This window comes from Lytechinus variegatus, chromosome 2 (assembly GCF_018143015.1).
Source record: "Lytechinus variegatus isolate NC3 chromosome 2, Lvar_3.0, whole genome shotgun sequence".
Classification (NCBI taxonomy): Eukaryota; Metazoa; Echinodermata; class Echinoidea; order Temnopleuroida; family Toxopneustidae; genus Lytechinus; species Lytechinus variegatus.
Window position 1 is genome coordinate 65,880,259 of NC_054741.1, and position 14,878 is coordinate 65,895,136.

A 14,878-nucleotide genomic window follows, 5' to 3' on the forward strand; every position below is an offset into this window, starting at 1 on the left:
CACCAATGTTTTCTTTGTTATTCTTGTTATTCTGTAAGTAGACAGGTGTATTTGCAATAAAATCATACACGTTTATTATAATTCATGAAAGCAAAGTAGTATAATGATATTTAGAACTCGTTTCTTTTCATTTTACCATGTTAATGGTGTCAGAGTATACGGTAATCCTAAAATAATGAAGGTTGTGTAATCTTTCTGAAAATTAATTGGACCAAAGACGCATGCGAGAACTATATTGATGGTAGCAAATTTCATACTTAGCAGTTGTTATCATGGCGACTCGAACCACGTCCCTCTGAATGTGCCGTTATTCCGAATTCAGCTGGATCAAATGGCCACAATTCCAATATGATATATATTTTTTTATTTAAAAGGGAATGAAACCTTTGGAACGAATAGGCTTGTGTAGAAACAGAAAAATCAAAGAATAAGAATACAGAAAGTTTGAGAAAAATCGGACAAATAGTGAGATAGTTATGAGCATTTGAATATTGCAATCACTAATGCTATGGAGATCCTCACATCACTGATGAACAGCTTTCCCTTTGGTGAACTATAAAATACCCTCAAAATGTGTCTTTTTGCTTTTTCTTATGATGATACAAACTCTTTATCCATGATGTATTCTTAAAAAATATGTATTACATGACCTCATGTAGACAGAACACATGATTTATGGATAGATGTGATAAAAGAGGCAATTCTAGTGAAATATATACTAAAGTAATGGGGAGAGTTGTTCACAAGTGACATCACACATCTGTGTCGCATTGCCAATTTGCTATCTCCATAGCATTAGTGATCGCAATATTCAAATGCTCATAACTTTCTCATTATTTGTCCGATTTTTCTCAAACTTTCGTTGATCGGTTTCTTTGATTTTTCTGTTTTTACACAAGCTATCTTGTTCCAATGGTTTCATCTCCTTTAAGTGTCAGAACTCAGGGGCGGATCCAGGATTTTGAAATAGGGGGGGCGCCAGCGGCGAGGGAGCGAAGCGACCGAGCGGGGGGAGGGTGTGGGAGGGGGATACCCCCCCCCCCCCACGGCAAGGACTTTTTCAAAAATTCATGTCCAAAAGTCGTATTTTGAGAGCACCTTTAGAAGAAAAATGCACACTTAAATCACTGTAACTTCATGAATAAAAGACACATACTGACTCATTTAGGAGCTGGTTTCCAGTCACACACCGTATAAGCGGTCATTCAAAACATACATTTGGCAAAGGCTCTTCACTTGCTTGCATCGTGTGATTGAAACGTCAAATTTAAATGATACGAAACTGAGACTTGTAATCGATAAGTTCCGAATAATCCATTCTGTTTATTGTCATTTGTGTATTTACATTGTGTGTTTCAAACGAGAATTGTTTAGTCGTATGGCAACATGCATAAAATTTGGTTCTTTTTTCCCCAAAATGCACAGTAAATTGTTACAAACTACAGAAAAAACGACATCATCTTCTGGTAATCAACCTTGCTCCTTGATAATGATTGGAATGATTGCTTCGGCGAAACTTAGTTGGGGCGCCCTGGATAATATGCCTCTGAATCTACCAGAAAGTGTAAAAGTTAGTTTACATTAAATACAAATATGTCTGATCTATACATTTCAGTGAAAACGTACATGACCAAGGCAGAATGATAATGCTGCGCACGTGGCGCCCGATATAGGGCTTCATCTTTGAGTGAAGAATAATCTCGGGGATAGACATTATCATTCGCATCGTTGACACTTTCTCTCGCGATCTGTTGATTACAATTTACATGTATTTGCCATAAAGACGGACAAACACATGTTACAAAAAACACAGAATTTCGGGAAAAAATGATATCCAATCCAACATCTTCACACTGGTCACTGCACTGCAACTCCCGATTACAAGTGGTGCAACTTTCCAACCAATCGACTTGCGCGCCCTGGAATTTCGGAATTTACATATTGTAATACAGTATGACAGAGGTGCATTTGTGCGAACACAAAGGCCATGAGCGTAAGTTAAAATATAGTTTTGACTAGATCTAGCCCTTGAAATTGACTACATTGTACCAATCCAGTAAATATAACCATCCAAAAAAAAAAAAAAAATCTGGCGAAAATAGGGGTGGGGGGCGCGCCCGGGGCGCCCCCCTCTGGATCCGCCACTGGAACAACTCGTCTCTTCAAAGTAAGTACAAATATTGATTTATCATCATTCCATTATATGCCGAAATTATCACGTGACAAAGCCCATTGGCGTCTGACCTTGCATTGACCTCTAACCCTATGGTGTTTGTGAAGAGTCTTTCTTGACAGTAATGGCTGATGTGATACGATGTCGCTCTTGTTTGACCTATTTCGGTCCCCCTATCTGTAACACACACACGCACAAATTTACCATTGCACAACGCACACAATATCTTTCTCTCTCTCTCTCTCTTCTCTCGCTCTTTATCTCATACAATTTTGCTTTATAAAGTCAAAACACACACAGTGATGTAGTCGATTGTTCTGGCCTACACTACTTCTCTGAACTCTAAGTACATTAAAAGAGAATGAAACCATTGGAACAAGATAGCTTGTGTGAAAACAGAAAAATCAAAGAAACAGATCAACGAAAGTTTGAGAAAAATCGGACAAATAATGAGAAAGTTATGAGCATCTGAATATTGCAATCACTAATGCTATGGAGATAGCAAATTGGCAATGCGACAAAGATGTGTGATGTCACTTGTGAACAACTCTCCCCATTACTTTAGTATATATTTCACTTGAATTGCCTCTTTTATCACATCTATCCATAGATCATGTGTTCTTTCTGCATGAGGGCATATAATACATATTTCTTAAGAATACACCATGGATAAAAAAAACATCACACATCCTTGTCGCATTGCCAATAGGAGGATCTCCATAGCATTAGTGATTGTTATATTCAAATGCTCATAACTTTCTCATTATTTGTCCGATTTTTCTCAAACTTTCTTTATTCTTATTCTTTGATTTTTATGTTTCTACACAAGCCTATTTGTTCCACAGGTTTCATTCCCCTTTAATGATCTTTTCTCCATTCCATCTTTATTGTAGTAAACATTCATACTCTAGGCTAATGATGTTGTTATGATTTATGCTATACTCTTGTGCAAATCAACTTTGAATTACTATTAAGTCAGCTTTTTAATACTAACTAGTTTGCATGAAGAGGAGAATTTAAAAAAAAACTTTTACTATATCACTTTTCTAGTATGCTTTTCACACTGCACTTTTTTCCCTTAACCCCAGGATATTGGTGGGGCTAAGGGGGGGGGGGTCTTAGCCCCACCAATTTCAGCTCAGCCCACTTCGTTTTCACACTACGTTTTAGCAAAGTGGGCTAGCACGGTAAATAGTACGGTACTGTACCAGCAAAAAACAGGGTTAGCCGGTTTATCGTGGTGCTAGCACCACAATTGTGGTGTTAAGAAATGCAGTGTGAAACGAAACAGGGCTTAGAAAAAGTTGGGCTAGCGGCATAGTAGCCAATCACAGAAGTCAAAATCGCACGTTAATCACGCTCTGTATGGTAAATCATCAATATTTATGAGCTGTGTGATTGCCCAGGGTTAAGGCGTTAACACCTGCTAAGCAAATAGTTAAGAAAGACAGTGTGAAACGAAAAATAAATAATATGGGATAAAGGAAATGCAGTGTGAAAAGTATATTAGTGCTTTCCGAACATGCTCACGACATAACACATCACTGTGAGGCAGTAAAGTTGTTAATCCTGAGAAACATAACACTAGCCACAGTCCCTATACCTTTCATCGATGTGTGAGCTAGGTGGGTTCAGTTTATCTTTCGCACACTCTTTTGTGCAATCATTTTTTTGTGTGGACATGCCAGACATTTCTTCTGAGATCATAAATATATCATCGCTTGGGAGATTGATCCGCTCCTGGTCCCATTTCGACATTAGACACGTACTTGAACTGTTTGGAGGTCATGATCTCTAATAAAATTGATACGGTAATTGAAAATTTATAGTTCCCCTGGTATCAGGCTTTCAGGATGATAGGACGATACCTCAGTTCCATCTCGGATGCTGATAATGACCCAAAGGATAACATTGGTGCAATTACTCCAGTTGCAAATGCTCACGAATTTTGAAAGGTCTTAAGGAGATGGAGAACATAGTTCCTTGTATTCTGTTATGTCATTTGATTTTTTTCCTTTTTACTTAATTTTCATTTATTTTATCCCTTCTTATCAACTACATTAAATAATATAACAGTACATTTATATAGATTTTAATTGAAAAGAACCTATGTAAGCGCTCATAAGTTTTGTCGATATCATTGTCGTATGATTGGTTTAAAATCCTCAATATTCCTCAAATATTTCCTCATTGTTCAAATATTAACGAAACAAAGATATGTCAATGCAGATGTAATCTTTCCCCCATAAAGATTCTATATATAAAATATACTTTCATTAACACTCTGAAATAAAAGAACAAATGAGGGTCAACTTTCATACAATTTCTTTAATTCCATCAAACTTTCCTGAAAATTCATTGCAGGTTTAGGGTAGACGAAATGTTTTACCCGTTTTGGTCCTGGGAATTTCTAACGTATACTGCACTAGGACTAGGAGATGGTCATTCGATCTTTCCTTCATATAACTTTAAAAGTGACCTGTTTTTTTTTCCAATTTTTCAACAAGAAATGAATAATTTAAAAAGATAAATGGGAGACAAATATTAAAATGATTGGTGAGCCCTTTAACCTACTATGCAACTCGTAAACCATATATCATCCAAACTATCAAGTTTATGCGATTGTTAAGCTTTTGATGGTGGTGAACCTGACGAGGGTTCATTCCGTATCATTCGCTGACTTTACAAGTGAATCTTTCGGGTATAGCCTTGCGGAAGAGGAAATAAAATTCTTTGAAGTTTTTCATTTCAACGAATTGAATCTAGTTGATTTATTATGACTTCAACTGCATCATGAACAACAAACACCATTCCAAATTATCATCACATTGCGTACCTGGAAATGAATGCTCGTGACACCCTCTTCAACCCCACACACTCCCTTCTTCCCCTCACACACAAACCCACATACCTCTCCACCTCCGATCCTCAAATACTCAAATACATAGTTATATAAATACCCCTTTCATAAACCCAATCATAAACCCAAATTATCCGCATAATTGGGCTTATGAAAGGGCTATATACGTTAACGATGAAACTTAATCTTATTCCGGGTCACGTGATTCGAAAGTTGCCCCCTTAGTTCTGAGATTCTCTCCATTAGACATGTCGGATAGGATTTGAACCTTATATTGGCTATATGAAATTGACACGATGCCAAATGTTACACTCTTACTGCACTGAGACAATAGCACAAACTAATCGAGGTATAATTGCATCGTCGCGTGTATCACTATAATAATACCTCGTTGTCCACATAATTGGTCGTACACAGTGACATTTCCATGACATTTATTTTGTTTGCGATTAATCTTCATAATCAAATTGAGGTTCATGTATTCTGGATGTTTCGTGAGAGGAAAGCGGAAGAGAGGAAACCACAATCCTGACACACATGTCAAACTGTGATTGATGTAATGAATATAGCATTAATTGATATCGCCCGCGTAATATGGGTGCATATTCTGTATTTTCCCTTTCTCTGTCTCTGCGTATGCGGGTGTGTGTATCTCCCTGCCTCCCTCTCAAATACACACACACACACATCAATTATTCCTGTAAGAGTAGCAAGGAATATACATTTTGAGTCGAACTTAACAGTTTCATTTTTTTTTCACTTTTGAGGTGACTGCAAATGGAAACAATTATGTGATTGAAGGGAAATGTTTACAAGTATGGACTGTATTATAAATCTCAACTTCCATAATAATTACACCCTAAAAAGCTGAAATCAAGAGAGACACTCATCAAGTCTGGAGTGATGACGACTTTTCTTCTTTATTTATAACTTTGCTTCCCGACAAAAACAATATTTAACCCCCTCATTGCCCATTCTGTGATCCTGAAATGCCCGTTCCTCGCTTTAGCTGTGATAAGACAGTTTGACTCATTTTTCATTATTACTACACGGTACCTTTAAATCAGAGGTCTGCACCGCCGTGAACATGGTCAAGATGTGATCTGTCCCTCTCAAGATCAGGCAACCAAGCATGTATCTTTATCCCCCTCCTAATTGTTTTCAAATGTGCCATCCTGGATTGCCCGGAATCCGAGCAATGATAGATGCATTATGGATTGTACACATGTTCATCTCGTATTATTTTGATCTCATTTCACACTCCATCTGGACTCCAAGACTGTGGGTGGGTGTGTGTGTGCGCGTTGGGAGACGTGAGTGAGCGCGACCCGGTTCATATTTACAGACGTCATGGACGAATTTAATCTAGAAATCATTTAACTATGCACTGAGTCAATCATTATTATTCAAATACAAGTTATAAAGTCACTTATTCTAAAAACAAAATTATTTATAAATCAATCAAGATATTTATTTTGTATAGAACTGGAAGTTTACAATAAAGATACATTTCGCAAATGCTTAAACAAAATTATATGCTTTGCTTTTGCTGCAAAGTAGACATTTTCCTCAGCCTCATAATATAATCGCTGTTCATTAAATATAGTTTACATCTTGTCATGTATCCTATCAATAATTCAACGATAAACTACCATGAAACACTATTTCTCTTTTATAGGATCTTTCTGATGAATTTCTCACAATGTTGAATTTCTCCTTTTAGGATCTTTCTGATAGATTTTAAGAAAACAATCCACCGGGAACCTTTTGTAAGAAAGGATGCAGATTCGAATAATTTCCATCGAATTTTCTGACAAGTTGTCGGATCCGACAACCTTCCTTGAATTTGATTGGCTGAGAAGCACGGTTTCTATGGTACCTGTCGGATAAGATGAGACTTGTCGAATAAATTGCCCGACAATTCCTTTCATGAAACGCTCCCCAGATCTCGTTAACAAAAAAATAACAACACACACACCATGCCATAGATTTCGTAAAAGCTTATAAAAATGTTTCATATTCTTACTTTCATAGATTACTCATTACCATATTCACGAAGTTGTTACTTCTAATGTCAATTAAGATGAAACTTTGTTGCTCGCAACTCTTTAAGTAATGTTCTAGTAAGCTTGAAATCCAACCCTTCCATGTTTTAAGAGTTTACGGTACAAGACAGAAACCGAAAACTGGTAGAATGCATATTTTTTACTAAATGACCTTTGGCTTTATATATAGTAATAATATCTAGAAGTAGAAGGGGTCGATCTATTACGCACAAATAATGTGCTATTTGAAGGTAGATATCTCAAAGGGTACAGGAAGGGTATCTACTTGAGCAGACATAACAGAAGTGACTTGCGCTTCACATGCCATGGATAAGAAGAAAGTGCCGTGCAACTTTGATGAAGTTTGCCTAGGGATGAATGAGTACCTACTATAATAGTTAGAATCAGATTTATAACATGATTATTACTGTCATTATACCCAATATTCTCCACTTCTTGATTTGCACGACAAGAATCAATTTCCTTTTATAAAAACTACGTTTATAACAACATGCAGCTATTCTGTCACCTTGATATTCGGATATATTTCAGTAATGGGGTGTGTGAGGAGGGTGTGCGTGAATGTTGGGTGGGTAGGTTTGAATAGATATAGAGCAACAATATACATCACGTATGTGAGACCTGTTTTTAATCATATGTGAGACGTGAGAGAGTAATATCTTGCTTTGTTATCATTGCTCTCGAGAAATGTTAATTTGTGACATTGTTATACCCGTTCACAGCATTTGAGTTCATGTTTGTTGGGTTCAATACGGTAGGGATGAAAGTTGAGTTGTTGACTTGGTGTTCGCCTTTCAGGCTAGACTTTGGCAAATCCTTCTGAGTGCCCCTTGTTTTTTTCTCAGCCCTTAATCCATGTTCGGTATATAGACCCAGACGTACGTTTCTCTGTTAGGTTTCTGACCTAGTTAAATGGCCGCCGCCTTTTCGCGATTCTACTGATTGACGCCTCCCCATGTGGGAACCAATACCCCCCTTAATATGGAGAATACAGTCGGCACATCTGAAAGCGAATAGATTACTCATGGGGAGGAATCACAAGTCAAAACAATATTAATGCTTCAAGAACGATCCAGGATGGGGTTTATGTTATTTTGAAATTTAGGACAGTTCATTGGGAATTTATCGAATCTCCTCACTCTGAATTCGACGCCAAAATCTTGCAAGGATTGATTTAGAAATTCATCTTTTCCCTCCGCAATTGTAGATATGTCAAAATGTCAAATAAATGATATTAACCGTGTCACTACTAAATAATTTTACTCAAATATTGTTTATGGTCATGGTCGTACGTGAGAAGGGTGAGAATGCATGTCCGAAATCATTATGTACAGTTAAGCGAGTAAAAGAATGTTGTTTGGCACACTCCACGTGCAAAGGTTTGAAATCCGGCCATCTTGCCTCCTGCGTACGGTCGCTCGCGTGTAAATTTTAGTCTGGTAAAAATATTTAATGATTAGATAATATGTTTATCCTGCATTCAAAGCAAAATGTGACTTTTGCATCGGTGTTGATCTTTCATGATTGTTTCAAACGCAATTAGTTAGTATTATTAATAGTCACATTTTATTGAGACTTTCAATGTCTAGTGCAAATGTGATTTAATATAGGTGAAGATCTTTGAGATTGCTGTTCTGCCGCAAGCTATTATAACTGCATACAAGTTAAGTATGGAATGGGACAAATGATGATTTGAGATATCTCGATATTTTTTAATGTGCTATCATTATCATTTTCCAAAGCAGAGAAATTAATTATGCTTTCGTGTTTTTTTTTCATCCACAGATATCGTAAAACAGTTTGCATCATTGTGATTTATTTTTATTCATGTTTTTTTTTTATAATTAACTATTAAGAATATATTAACATAATTCATTCAACACAATTTTTTTTATTTACAACTTTTAATAATACTAGATACACCGCACATCAATTTGCATGATTTTTTAAACAAGCTTTTGTGATTTTAACCAATATTTTAAGCCGCCGCCCCCAACCCCCAAAAAGAAGGTCATAACCTCTAACTTCTTACGAGAATGTTGGGCAGCATACTCCCCACACAACAATTGGTTAAAACTTTATCCAATTCTGGATAGTTTTAAAACAATAATGCGTGCTTTGGGTGAAAACTACACAGTATTGGTTGAAAACTGCCAAGATTTGGATAACTTTTTAACCAAGTGTTGTGTGGACAGTATGTCGCAAGAGTGTACATGTTTAATGCCTTGGAATAGAAGTATTCCTCAGGGGTACTCCCGGACAGCTTGATAGAGTTATCACGTTTTTATTAAATAACGCGTAAGGAAGTGCCCAAAATTCAATTCATTACTATTTTGGATTCGGTTGGATATGCTAGTGATATCGGTCTGAGCCTTCCTCGTTGCAATCATGGCGATCGTATAGCCAAGATATTAAACGAATCTTGGTTCTTGCTCTATCATCGTCACTGGGTTGTTGCTCATCGTTTTTTTTTTCAGATGTAGCTTAGCAAGAGGACTATATCTTACTACGGAATTCCAGTATAAAAAATATAGTATCAGACTTGAAAGAAGTCAGAAAAAAATTACCTAAACCGATGAATGTAGTATACTGGGATGAACTGCACAAAAATGACTGCTTAGAGGCTGTGGATATTTTATGACAATCAAAGGTGGGGGTGGCGCCATAAAAGTTTATATGAGTGAAAAAAAAGGAGACGTATGTTTTTCTTTAAAAGAGGGTGTTACGAAGTTAAACGCCACAGACCCAATTTTTTTATGTAGTATTCCTTTTCTTCTTCTTTTCGGCCCTTTCGTTATATAAATAGCCAAAATAGTAATTTAGTCTCACCCCCCCCCCAAAAAAAAAATAGTCTGAAAGGGCAGTTTTTCTTCGTGTGAAAAATTGAAGTGCAATTGCATAAATGAAAAGATACAAGAGTTTCTTTGACACTTCTTTTTCGGAATGCTTGGAAGTTTAATTGAGTATGCATTCTCACGCTTAAGTGAACCTTAAACTTCAAACCTTGTTTTCTCCTTATTTTTTAAGCTCTTTCTGAATTTCCTCTGCATTCAATCAAGTACTTGTAGTGGTTATTGTTGATAAATTTCAACATATTATATATCATTTTAAAGCTTAGGAAATGAATTTTTAAGCTAAATAAACTGGTCGACTTATTGTTGGTTTTTGGCTGGCAGTTCTATTTCATGTATTCTGGAGCAGTGGTCATTACAGGGACATTTCCTACTGATGTAGGACTAGTATATCTGAAGTAGGAATACTGCACATCGTAGGTTTAGAATGACACTTGTGGAAACATATTGCAACTCTGGAAACAAGAAGACGAGTTGTACTACTTAAACCAACCGGTTCGGCCAATAACGAGACGTTTTGCAAGTTCGTGGCGGCTTCATCAAGAACGTACTTACTGAACACCACCTTACTTCCAGGAGTTCCAGATGCCACTATAACATGAGGATGTCAATTTGGGGTTGTTACCCTGTAACATCCATGGGTTACTGTCCTCCAAAGATGCGTCTCTGTCTGATATCTTATTGTCTGATGATAATGTTTTCTTTGCCCATAAGCTTTGAAACTCGAGATGAGGTTGTCAAACTGTCGGACATGAATTGAAGTGTGGGTTCAATGTCCTCTTAGATTTCTGAAAGCAGTCAACAATCACTACGATCTAATTGCACAAACTCTCATTTTCTGGTTTCTAAAATCCAGTCTTAACTGTATAACATTTTGGTGATTTTTTTTCCACCGTTGTTATAGAAGGAGACACCAACAGAAAGTAGAAAATGGTAGCTTGCCTGATTATTCCACCAATGCTTTTTCAGAATGGATTGTACTTGTGAAGTAACATCTTTTATCGACAAATAACACGAAACTATAGGGTACTTAGGAGTGAATATTCAGGTTTAATGGTTTACTTTCCTTTGTGATCATTTATCTAAGACTTTCGGTAGACAATATCTATTCACCTTTCCATTTAGAGAATATTTCCACGATTACATTGATAGTCATAATATACAGACGATTGGTGCTGATCTGACATGACATCATCATGGTGAAGGATCCATGTGTAGATCTACAATTAATCAAGGGGACCCACCAAGACGAGCAGAGCTGGATTCTTGACATTTTATTAATACAGGTGTCCCCAGTGGGATTCACGTCCATGGGAGAAGAGAGTTTCCCTCTGACAACAGGGGCAGAAGACAAGACAAATATGACCCCCGCTCCTGCTCTAGAAGGCTTCTAGGGTGTCGAAAGAAAACAACCAAGCCGTATTCCCTCATGGGAAATAAGTAGCGTATAGAGTTCAAAGACAATGGTCCATAGAATGGAAAGAAAAATTAGTGGTCAATTATGGATGGAATTCAAATTATACGAGTTAATCCGTTCGGTTCTTCAGGGAAATTGGTTTTTAGGATGTGAGTGACCAAACGAATTGAGACTTCTAAACTGAGGTTCATTAATTTGTTGAATCAAGAATTTTTAAAAACTTCGATTTTTTTTGTGTGCAAATTTTCTATTTTTCCGAAAAAAATCTGCTCCCCCGCGTAAAGGCTGCAGTACAAGGTAAAGAAATCTTTCGCTGAAATAACGGTTATTATGTTTTTCAAAATTGCATGAACTGATTGTGAATTTAAACAATACATATACATCCCTTTTCTCTAAAATGATTAGATATCATAATAAAATTACTTTTTATCGTCATCATATTTTTTTCTATTGTTTTTGGAATAAACAATATTGAATCCCAATATTTGAATGCTATTATGAACTATCATTTCACGAATAAGAGATAATTTCAGAGAGCTAAATGCAGACATGCCGTGAGGGAGAAATTCTTGTCTCGCACGCCATGACAACATGATTATCTATGGGTGGGCACATTAGGTGACAATGTCAATCACGAAGCAAGCTATGTAGCTTCAATATTTTAAACTTGAAGGGGACTCACTGTAAGTTATATTAAAAAAATCACAGTATGGTCTTTAAAGGCGTTCTGTTTATGATACCAATGCTTGAAGATAATAATCACATTTTTGTTAGGATTATTGTTCGTGATGCTGTTATAGTGGCCATGTCGAATTTCATTTCTTTGAATTAAAAGAAACATAATTATATTGTACATTTACTTAAAACGCTTGTGATTTTTGTTTCTGAAATGCTGATTGATTCAAATTTGCCTTCGGTTGACATACGAAAAAATATATTTAATTTACCAATATACATACATAGTAAGCAGTATCCAGGTAGCCCATTTACGAGAAGTTCGACCTGGGTTTCTCAGTCACCTGATTTTTCAGGTTGGCAATATAAGGTTTTTCCCTTCGTACCAGGAATATCTTCTAAAAGTGATTATAATTGGTCATAATCTTAACGACCTCAAAACGCCTCTAGGGGAGTTGCAGAGTAGCGTACAATTGGGCGCTTGTTACTTCTCAGCCATTCTGAAACTACACGTACAATCCTTTTTGACATCAAATTCCCCTTCTCTGACAAATTGTTAAAAATTGTTTCTTGAAAAGATTTAATAGATGACTGGAAGCGAATCGTGTACTTAGCCCTAAGGTGTTTTAACATTTTACCGTCTACTGAAGATTACTAAAGCTTTGAACTCGAATACTCCAAGGTAAATAAACAGAGAAACGGGACTACTCCGGTAACGGACTTGTTATGCTGGAGGCAGGAACAGGAGGCGGTCAGCGATAATATTTGGTGATTCGGGGAGTTCTGGGTGTCGTTTTAGGGATTTCTCCTCACGGCGACAGGTTGATGTCTAAAGGTTACTCCTAGCGACAACATAGCAGACAAAAGGCCAACGAGAAAGTGAAAACATGCATTAGAAAGGATGGAAATTAAGTTTACAGGAGTACTATGCAATACAAATTTTGAGGTCGGCGATTTAGGCCAGTTCATCAATCTTGTAGACAATTTGAGCGTTAAAATATTTCACGGATGCGCCATGACCGTGTGGTCTGATGGACTTGACCATGTTGACGAGACACATGAGGGTCTAGGGTTCGAAACCTGGCTGCGGCGCTAATGTCCTTCAGGCTTATGATGCATAGGCCTATATTGTTCTTTCACATTTCGGTCAGAGATATGAGAGCCCATATCTGATTGATAGACGTTTGATAAAAAAAAAAACCAAACACACACATTAGTGGAAAGACTCCGTAGTCCTACTCGAATTCTTCCATTTTATTGTATGAATATGAAAATACTTTATCTAGAGGTCTGTGCTGCAAACCCAAACGATCGATCTCTGTCTTGGGAAGCGTGAGGGGCAGAATCTTTTAAGAACATCTTTCAAGAAATAAGTGCGATATCCATCTCGCCTAATTTAAGATTCTGTCTCTCCCATCACATTCTTTATCATGACTTTGTATACCCCCTCTGTTTTCGTGGCTATTTTATTCTCTATTATATATAACAGCTTTCGAAGGCAAAAAAATAATTTTAAATAATTCCATGTCATGGTCAGAACAAAGTTGAGAGGTGTTTTCATCCCTATGTTACCGAGGTTGTAGATGCTGGCAAATGGCGTTTATTGATAGAGGGGTGGTGTCACACTGTCTTGATAAAATTTTATTGAATTAACGATGTGAACCTTTTGTACTCGAGCTATGTTATTCATGATTAAATTACAAAAAAAACACCTTGGATATGAATGTGTCTCTTCCGAATACTATAGTTATTCCTATATAAAAAACGATAAAAAAGATGTAATTAACTGTTTCTTGTTTTGTAGCATTGCATGACATGGGAAGGCTGCAAGACTGAAACTTGGAACCATTCTTAGGCAACGTATAAATAGCAAGCCTCAGAATTGATTTATGATTTCCTTCAGCATTAGTTGATTTGATTTCTTGTGGATGATATTGATTGCAAATTTGACATAGATTATTCTAATCGATCGTAAATGAGTTTTTTGCCACGCTGCTTGTTTGGACAAATTTAACCTTCTTCTCTGAATGTCCTTGTTTCATTCGATTAACTTTTCTTTTGGGTTCGATTTCCCTTTAATAAATACGGCGTCCCTGATCGGATACCTGAGACGAAGTCATGACCCTTGTCGCCTGAAATAATGACTTCCGGCTTGGAGGAGGCATCATGGGACGGTATGAAGGCCAAGCCTACCTGTCACATCGTAACAGGTGTGTCGAGAGTCAATGGCATTACAAGGGTGTCAAGATCATGTCCGCGGGGAGGGGGTTGCTACCGTTCTTACAAATAACTGCTGGGGGGGGGGGGATCGACAGCTCATTGTTTTAATATCGAATTCATAAACTTTCGTTCATAGTAGTCATTTCATGTCACACAGGTATGCCTTGAATGGAATGGGAACTTATGATTATTTCAGTTCAGCTTTTCAATTTCATTTCATGAAGTGCTGAATTCAGAACAGTTGTTCCAATAACACATTCTACCTGGGCGGCTTGATTCTATCAGTGTAACACTGAACCTGGTAGCATTGGCATTTTAATTGAATTCAATTTATTTTTTGTTCATTTTAACAATTAGATGACAAAAATATAACAAAATACTACTTTTAAAACAATATGTAGCAGGTATATATGAAATAAAGTTACCTATAAATGTGTAATTACAACAGATAATCGACATATAAGAACACACCCCCAACGCACCCACCCACACACCTTACACAAACTCATGCCCACATTTATAAGCAACGAATTACCTCATGCCTTGGAGAAAGTACAATTATCTCAATTTGAAGCAGCCGACTAACTGATGGTTGAAATTAGTTTGCATGCAGAA

General features: G+C 36.9%; 1 protein-coding gene across 2 annotated transcripts in view; it reads left to right on the top strand.

The window, feature by feature from the left end:
- The window catches only part of LOC121408693 (collagen alpha-1(XXVI) chain-like), a 53,022-nt gene that overhangs the window by 12,173 nt on the left and 25,971 nt on the right, over positions 1-14,878 (top strand). The gene's annotated exons all lie outside the window — the stretch shown is intronic.